Source organism: Humulus lupulus, chromosome 1 (assembly GCF_963169125.1).
Source record: "Humulus lupulus chromosome 1, drHumLupu1.1, whole genome shotgun sequence".
In the NCBI taxonomy this organism is placed as follows: domain Eukaryota; kingdom Viridiplantae; phylum Streptophyta; class Magnoliopsida; order Rosales; family Cannabaceae; genus Humulus; species Humulus lupulus.
The window spans coordinates 166,314,242-166,322,452 of NC_084793.1; the positions used below are offsets into that span (position 1 = coordinate 166,314,242).

Sequence of the window (8,211 nt, forward strand, 5' to 3'; positions counted from 1 at the left end):
ACGTCCTGCATTTTCGGGTACCTTTAAACGACTCGGGTCGGGATTTTTCCCCCGGGTTAAGAATATTATTTTAAATAATATTATATTTTGTTTGTAAGTAGTCCATGAGTTATTGCTAGCCAAAATATGAATTTTGTGATTTTAAAAGTCAAGATAAGACTTTCGGTCCTTGACCGACACAAAAATCCTGATCGGGTAAAAATCTCGGAAAATAAAACGAAAAATCATGGCAATTATATTTTGGGCATAAAATACATTCATAAAAGTTAAAGTTTGGTCAAAAATAATAAACCTAAAAGAAAATGGAAATTTTAAGGCATTTTGTGGTAAATGCCTAATTTTGCCGAAATGGGGAATTTTATTCCATGAATGGACCTTAGGTTAAATATTATTATGTGATTAATTAAATTAAATGTGAGAGACATTTAATTTAATTAATTAATGATAAGTTTGGTGATTAAAACTTAATAAGAGTGAAAAAAGGTGTCAAAAGCCAATTTGGACTTTTCTTCTTATGAAACCTTTATTAAAAAAAAAAAAAAAAATGAAATGATCATATATGGCAAAGGGTGGCCGGCCATGTGGTGTTTTAGGTGGTGTGAACCCAACTTAATAAAGATAAATCTCATTTTAACTAAGTCAAGTCAAGTGGGCAAGTGGGAGGAAAACACTTGAGTGTTTTTGAGATAAATTAGATAGTATATAACTCTCCCATCCCTCCCCAACCGATCACACCACCCTCTCTCATTCACTCATCTGATTTTTTAAGACCATTCAAAGTGTTCTCTCAATATTCAACCTCAAGAACACCAAGGAAAACTTGGAGGCTAAGTCTTGGTCTAGGAAGTATTTTCCCTAAGGTAAACCTTCACTAATCTAGGCTTTTGTAAAGTTTTAAGCTTAGAGTTTCAAATAGCTAATTAACTATGTTGTTGGGGGAAGTTGGTTAGGGTTTTTGAAAGGCTTTGGAGGAGCCAAAGCTAATAGGAAGGTCCAAACCTTAAGCAAGAACACCAAAGAGGTAAAAAGTTTACTTTTGATGATTTTGTTGTAGGGTTTTTAGTTTTAAGCATTATTTTGTATATCTAATGCTTAAAGTTTCTTGTTGGTGATGTAATAAGGTTATGGTAGTTGTTTAATAATTTTTATGATGCATGTGTATTTATTTTTGAAAATGGGAACCAAAACCCCCAAGGGTTTTGTAGGATACCCTAAAACAAAACATGTTTTGAGCTGTGACTTCCAAGGGGTCAAGCAGCCACTGTATATTGTTTTTGTAAAATTAAATTGTACTGTGATGTTGTTGAGATTGAGTACATAAAATTGAGCTTTTGAAACACTAAAAAAATGTTTAGAAATGAGTAAGTTATGCTATTTCAAAGATTAGGTAAAAAACTGTTTTTTTCGTATTCTTATTTTCGGAACCAAGTTTGGACAGCCACTGTATAGGGCAAATGAACCCAGTTTTTTCTAAAATTTTGTGGACATATTACTGGCATAACCCATTATTCCACTGTAAAATTTGGTAATAAAATATTGAACTGTTTGAAAGTTATTAACTGTCAAAGTTTGGAAAAAATAAGGACTTGAAAATAAGGTCATTTTTACCTCATTGTTGGAAAATGATTTCACCAATAAAAAATGCTCATTTTGACCTAAGATTTTTCAAAGACCTAAATGGCATAACAAAAATGGAATTGGGAAATTTTGGTAACAATTGGATAAGTAAATTTCAAGTTATGAACTAACGAAGTATGTAGTTAAAAATGTGAAAAATAGGTTTTTCACACTTAGTGTAAAAATGAGATTTTGGAACATAAGGTAAAAAGTAAAATTTTGTTTATTTCAAGATATAAATTGGTAAGTCTTGAAATCATATTTTCACTAAAATTACCCCTTTGAGTTTAAATGAATTATTTTTCTAGTAAGTAAAAATTGATTAATTGCTTTTGGAAAATTAATTAGTCAAGATGAGAAATTTATAATGGTTTTCCTAATTAAGACAAATTAGGCAATTTTCTTAAAACGGTTTTTAGATATTAAAACCTTAAGAAAAATAAAAGGAAAATTTAAAGAGTTTATTTTCTTTAAAAATAATTAAGGAATTTATTTGTATTTTCTGGATATAATACCGGCTAAAATCTTACATATTTTAACCGACTAGTCGAAAGTGCAGGTTAATAGTGATACCTTGAAAGAATAAGATTTTTAGCGGGTTGTGGGGAAATACCATTGTGATACCCGAGCCTAGGTATCGAGACCTTAGGATAGGTCTCCCCGAGACTTAGGGTTTAGTCTCGAATATTTTGTATGACTTTCCTTAATAGGTTTAAAAACCAAATAAGGATTATAAATCCTTACAAATGACTTTTATTAAAATGACCAAACTGCCCAAAATAATAATAATGAATTATGAGTGCCATAATTAATCAGAGTATACTGTATGGATAACTACAGTATTGGCTAAGCGTAACTGGACTGAACGTTGGAGGGTGAAAACTTGCTGAGCGCTAAGGACTCCAAGTAAGTCAACTTATATTGTATGGCTGCAACATGAAATGATTATTGTCTTGTATGTTAGTATAGGGATACATGCATATATATATGCTGTCATAGAAAGTTGCTTAGAGACGTTAGTCTAGTGAGTGCTGATTTAGAAAATATGAACGGTAGAAGTCCGTCATATCCTAGACGGTTGATCCTCGTCACACTGCTTGATTTTATTTATGTCCGGTTCATTACCGCGACGAGTGGCCATGAGATGAGGATAAGCTGGTTAAACCTAGGGGCGCCAAGATAAATGGGACCTAGGGGCCCTCATGCTTACTTAATCATTGGACGGTTAGAATCTGAGCAAGTGCTCTGATAAGTTATTCCCGGATAGCAGCCGTGAATATTGGCCATTCAGTGAGAGTGCCTAGAGATACTAGGGGTTGCCAAGATTGAGTGAGGCTGAACACCCTAGGGGCAACTGCTCACCTGTAGGAAAAACTAATTGCAAGATCTTTATTTATTTTCATGCAATTTACATATTATCAACACAACACATGCAAATTCCTAGAACATGCTCCTATGAAATTGATACAAATACAAAGTAAAGTAAAAACTTACATTACGCAGCGGAACTGGAACAACTCCATCCTTCAATCTCTCTAACCCTTGATTCCATTCTGTAGCAGAGTATTATCAAGAGATTGAACAAGATCAGCAACACAGTCTTCCTCACCAAGCCTTTGATCAACCTAGAACTAGTGTGGGCTGGCTCTCAACACATGAGATAGAGATCTAGAAAAGAAGAAGAGATTGTGGCTAAGAAAGGATTAGAGTGTCTAGGTTTTCACTTACCCAAATCAACTGAGACTGACTTGCTACTAAAAACCCTAGATATCATATTCCTTATATAGGCAACTTAATGGGATTTATTTAAATTTAAATTAATTAAAAATAATAAACAAAACTAAAAGCCTTGGGCTGCCATAAATGAACTTGGGCCCAATCTCTTTATTTTGAATTTAAACCCCAACTGGGCCTAAATTCAAAACCTTTTATTTATTTATTTTTAATTAATTAATTAAATCCTTATTCAAATTAACTAATTATAATTTGAAACTTGATTTAATATTATTTATTTATATTGATACCAATTTATCAATATTAATAAATTTACCAAAATATTCTCTTTTATTCTCCAAATCTCATATCTCTGTAAATTTTCCAAAATTGACCTAGTCAACTTTTAAAAATCCTAATTGATAATTAAATCAATTAATTGAGACATTCTAGATGATTTACTCAAAGGTGATGCGGGGACCATGGATCCATGAAATCAAGCTCCAACAAGTTACCGTGAATTTATTTACGAATAATTTCACTACCTTATTAATTCCTCGTGACTCCACTATAGACTCGGAATTGAACTCTTGAATTCATAGAACGTATTTTCAAAACCATAAATACGTTATCCATTGTTATAACCATTACAATCAGTCAATCCTCTATCGATGACTTACTAACGAGCTGGGTGCAAATTACCGTTTTACCCCTCATCAGTATTTTATCCTTAACTCCCACTAAGTTCCTTATAAATGATATTTCCGTGAACTTAATCACGGAAATGAGATCTCAATCATTTAACCTTTTGAACAAAGCAATTAAGGAAATCATCTTTTCACTTCTCATACAGAAGTTATAGATTTCGTATCTATGAATAATACTCCCACTCAATTACACTAATAAATCTCCAAGATGTAAGTATGGGCTAGACCGTAGGGTAAGCTGGTAACGAACAAGTCAATAGATTTAAATAATATAATTAGCAGAATATTATCACTCAGAATTAAGATCAGCTTAATATATGGTCAACGTTGTGACATTGATTAGATTTGATAACAACGATACTTATTTATCAATCAATAATCAATATCGGTCCTAGTCCGATGTAACTAAATACATCCGATCTTATCTACTTGGTCGATGCCTTGGACAAGACATCACACCCTGAATGTGTAAGTAGATCATATCGTAGATTGCCTAATCAGTGAAAATCCAATGCACTGATCTAATCTTAGGACTCGTTCTTTTGAACATATAATTACAACTATAATCCACTGTGACCTAGTCACTATAATTGTAACTGTCCATATGTTCGAGATTTTATAAATGTTTGTATTATTTCAATAATCATGTAATAAAACAAGCAAGCAACACGGTTGTCAAACTAAATGATTTCTACTACTTTTATTGATAATATGAAATCATGCTACATGTCCGACATGGTTTTATAAGGGCATAAAACGCAACATCACCAGCACCACTGATTAACATAGAAGTCTCCGTAAAACCGTGTAAATTGGATTACACTCTTGAATAAGTAGCGATTCCCTAGGTAACACGATAGTTACCCTTGATGAGAATATTTATTGGCTAGATCTTAGTGTGGGGACTCAGTTCTCTTTTACAGATTAGCAATTATGTTGGAGGGCGCATTACGCATGAATTGTTGGAAATTGTTGAGCGTTGGTCTCGAATTATATTGTGATATAATATATCTGCTTGCTTTGGGATTTTTCTGAGTGCAGAGATATAATTGTTGGTAAGATATAGTTGTGATACAATATATCTGCTTGTTCTGGGATTTTCTGAGTGCAGGATTTTTATCTAGATGTGAATTAATTTATCCTTGGTTATCAGGCATGACCATAAGTTTGCCAGGACGCTTTAGCGTTCTTGAAATTGATTGTGTAGGGTCCGGATCCCTATTTCTCTATCTGCTTTGTTTGGAAGTTGATCTTACTAAGCGTTTTCGCTTACCTAGTTGTTTCATGTTGTAGGTAAGAGCAAAGGCAAGGCAGAGCAGTGAGCGCTGGAGTCTTCCTTGCAAATGTACATGTGGACCGACCTTTTGGGAAGCCGTTTTATTTTTGGAAATGTTGTGTAATTTTCCTAAACTAGGCTCACTATACTCTTTATAAAACATGTTTGTAAATAAATGTTAAGTATGGCCATACGACTTTTTAAAAAAAGTTTTTTTTTTATATGGGTTTTTGAGACATTTTGTTAATGAAAACATTTATATTTCCGCATTATCAAGTCTTGAAAATCCGGGTCGTTATAGAAGAAACCCAGACTGATACGCATAAGGCTTCTGAAATGGCTATCCGTCTAGCTGGGTGGACAAAGTGGAGGCAGGAGACTTTCAGGCATCGGCCCAAACTCACTGGAAACAATTTACAACGGGTAAACTCTCCTTTTGTGACCAGAAACTTGAATATGCTTAACCATTGATTAAAGATGGTAAGAAGATTGCCCAGGTTGATGTTGAAGAGGTGAAATTCCAATCTGCTAATTGGAGTTCTACTGTTATTTGTATGGTCCTTGGTGCTAATCCTCCAATGATAGTGTTTGAAGGGTTTATCAAAAGGGTTTGGGGCCATCTAGGGATTGCTCAAATCGCCAGGATGACAATGGGGCTGACTATGGTTAAGTTTAATGATGATGCTACTCGAGACCATGTGTTGGAAAATGGTATCCTTCAATTTGATAGGAAACCAGTTATCATTCGTCCATGGACAACTGATCTAAGTGCGTTTCGTATGATCCGTTCAGTGCCTCTTTGGATTAGGTTACAGGATTTAGGCCTTCAGTATTGGGGTAGTAAATGCCTTAGTGCTCTTGTAAGTATGATAGGCAAGCCGATAATGGTAGACAAGTTTACTCGAGAGCGATCTAGAGTTCAATTTGCAAGGGTCCTGGTGGAGATGAATATCACAAATAATCCTCCTAGGATTATTCAATACCTGAATGAACATGGTCAGCTTATAGAACAAGGGGTGGACTACGAATGGCTCCTTGTTAAATGTAAAACTTGCTCAGGTTATGGTCATTCCATGGTAGACTGCCGAAGGGAGATGAAAACTCAATGGATCAAGAAGGACAATCCACCTAAAACTTCTCCTAAGGAAGGGCGGGACAAAGACGAACAACTTTTGGGTGAACTACCTGATCTGCCTAAGGATTTGGCTGAAGCTCCTACTGTTGCTGAGGGTCAGAGTACTAGTGATACGGGTTGGCAACCTCCAAAGAAAGTGGTTCCTTTGTCCAAACAAGGGCCAACAGAGAGTAAGAACAATATAACAAGTAAAGTTTCTGTTGAACCAGGCCAGAATCAGACAAATTCCTTTGTGGTGCTCCAAGAGCAGATAGAGGGGGAGAAAGGGGGTATTGCTAATGTTAGCTCTTCTTATGGATAACTGTAATATCTTGAGCTGGAACTTAAGGGGGTTGAATGGTCCTAAAAAGCAGACTGTTGTTTTAGATGTTTGTAGTAGGAATAAAGTGGGGGTTGGAGCTCTCTTGGAAACTAAAATGAGGGGGAATAAAGTCATGGAGTTGATGATTAATAAGTTTATGAACTGGGATTTTTATTCCAGTCCTGTTACTGAAGGAAGAATATTGATCATATGGAGGAAGACATTTGTCAAGGTTACTGTGCTTGAGGAGACAAATCAATATGTCCACTGTTATGTTAAAATGGCTGGTCAGAGACATCCATTTAGTGCTACATTTGTTTATGGGCTCAATACTATGGAGGATCGAAAGATTTTATGGCAAAGATTACCTAAGCTTTCTCTTCTAGCCACTTCTTGGGTTATCTTGGGAGATTTTAATGCAATATTTACTGCTAAGAATAGAAATGGAGGTAAACCTGTGTCTAAATCGGAATTGGTAGATTCTTCTCAGTGGCTTGCTGGGAATCAAATGGATTCACTTAAAAGTACTGGTTCTTTCTTTACTTGGACAAATAATCAAGATGGGTCAGCTCGTATATATTCTAAGATAGATCATGTCTTTGCTAACGAGGGTTGGCTGAATGTTTTTCCTAATACAACATCTATATTTAGTTGGGAAACCGTTTCTGATCATTGCTCATGTACTGTTTCTATTCTGGCCATGGAGAATTTGGGAGTTAAGTTGTTTCGATTTTATAACTTTTGGACTGATCATAAAGCTTTTAAAGAGGTGGCTTTGACTAGTTGGAGGAAGCCAATTAATGGGACTGGTTTGAAGGCTATCTATCTGAAGACAATGCGGCTGAAACATAAGTTGAAGTGCTTTAATAGGGACTATATAGGAGACATAGGAGTGCAATTTCAGATGGCAAAAGATCAATACCAGGCAGCTCTATTCCACGCGCAGCAAAATCCCCGAGACCTTACTCTTCAAGATAAAACCAAGGCTGCTACAGAAGCATTCACAACTCAGGAGCAAATGTATCATAGCTTCTTGGCGCAAAGAAGCAAGCTTACATGGTTAAGGAAGGGTGACATGAATACTGCTTATTTTCATGCTTGTTTAAAAAAGCGCAAGAGAATAGAATGGCTGCTTACATAACTGAACAAGGTAGTGTGGTTGATAACTTTACTGAAGTGGTTTCTCATTTTCTAGATCACTTCATAAATTATATGGGTAGTCCTAGTTCAGCTACTAAGAAGATAAATATGCATTGTGTGGAGATGGGTTCCAAACTTTCAATTGACCAACAACTTCATTTGTTGAAGCCTTTCTCTCACAAGGAAATATGAGATGCTTTGTTTAGCATTCCCAATATCAAATCCCCGGGTCCAGATGGGTTTGGTTATGCTTTTTTCAAGGTGTTATGGCTGGAAATCGGTAGTGAAATATGTAGAGCAGTAAGACAGTTCTTTGGGACAG

The 8,211-nt window shown here is 35.3% G+C and overlaps 1 long non-coding RNA gene across 1 annotated transcript; it reads left to right on the forward strand.

Annotated features, from left to right (window-relative positions):
- The first annotated feature begins 411 nt into the window (after positions 1 to 411).
- Positions 412 to 5,534, forward strand: LOC133822154 (uncharacterized). The gene is made up of 3 exons (XR_009887810.1): positions 412 to 860; positions 943 to 1,021; positions 5,331 to 5,534. It is a non-coding gene; the product is annotated as an uncharacterized LOC133822154 (long non-coding RNA).
- The last annotated feature ends 2,677 nt before the right edge of the window (positions 5,535 to 8,211 follow it).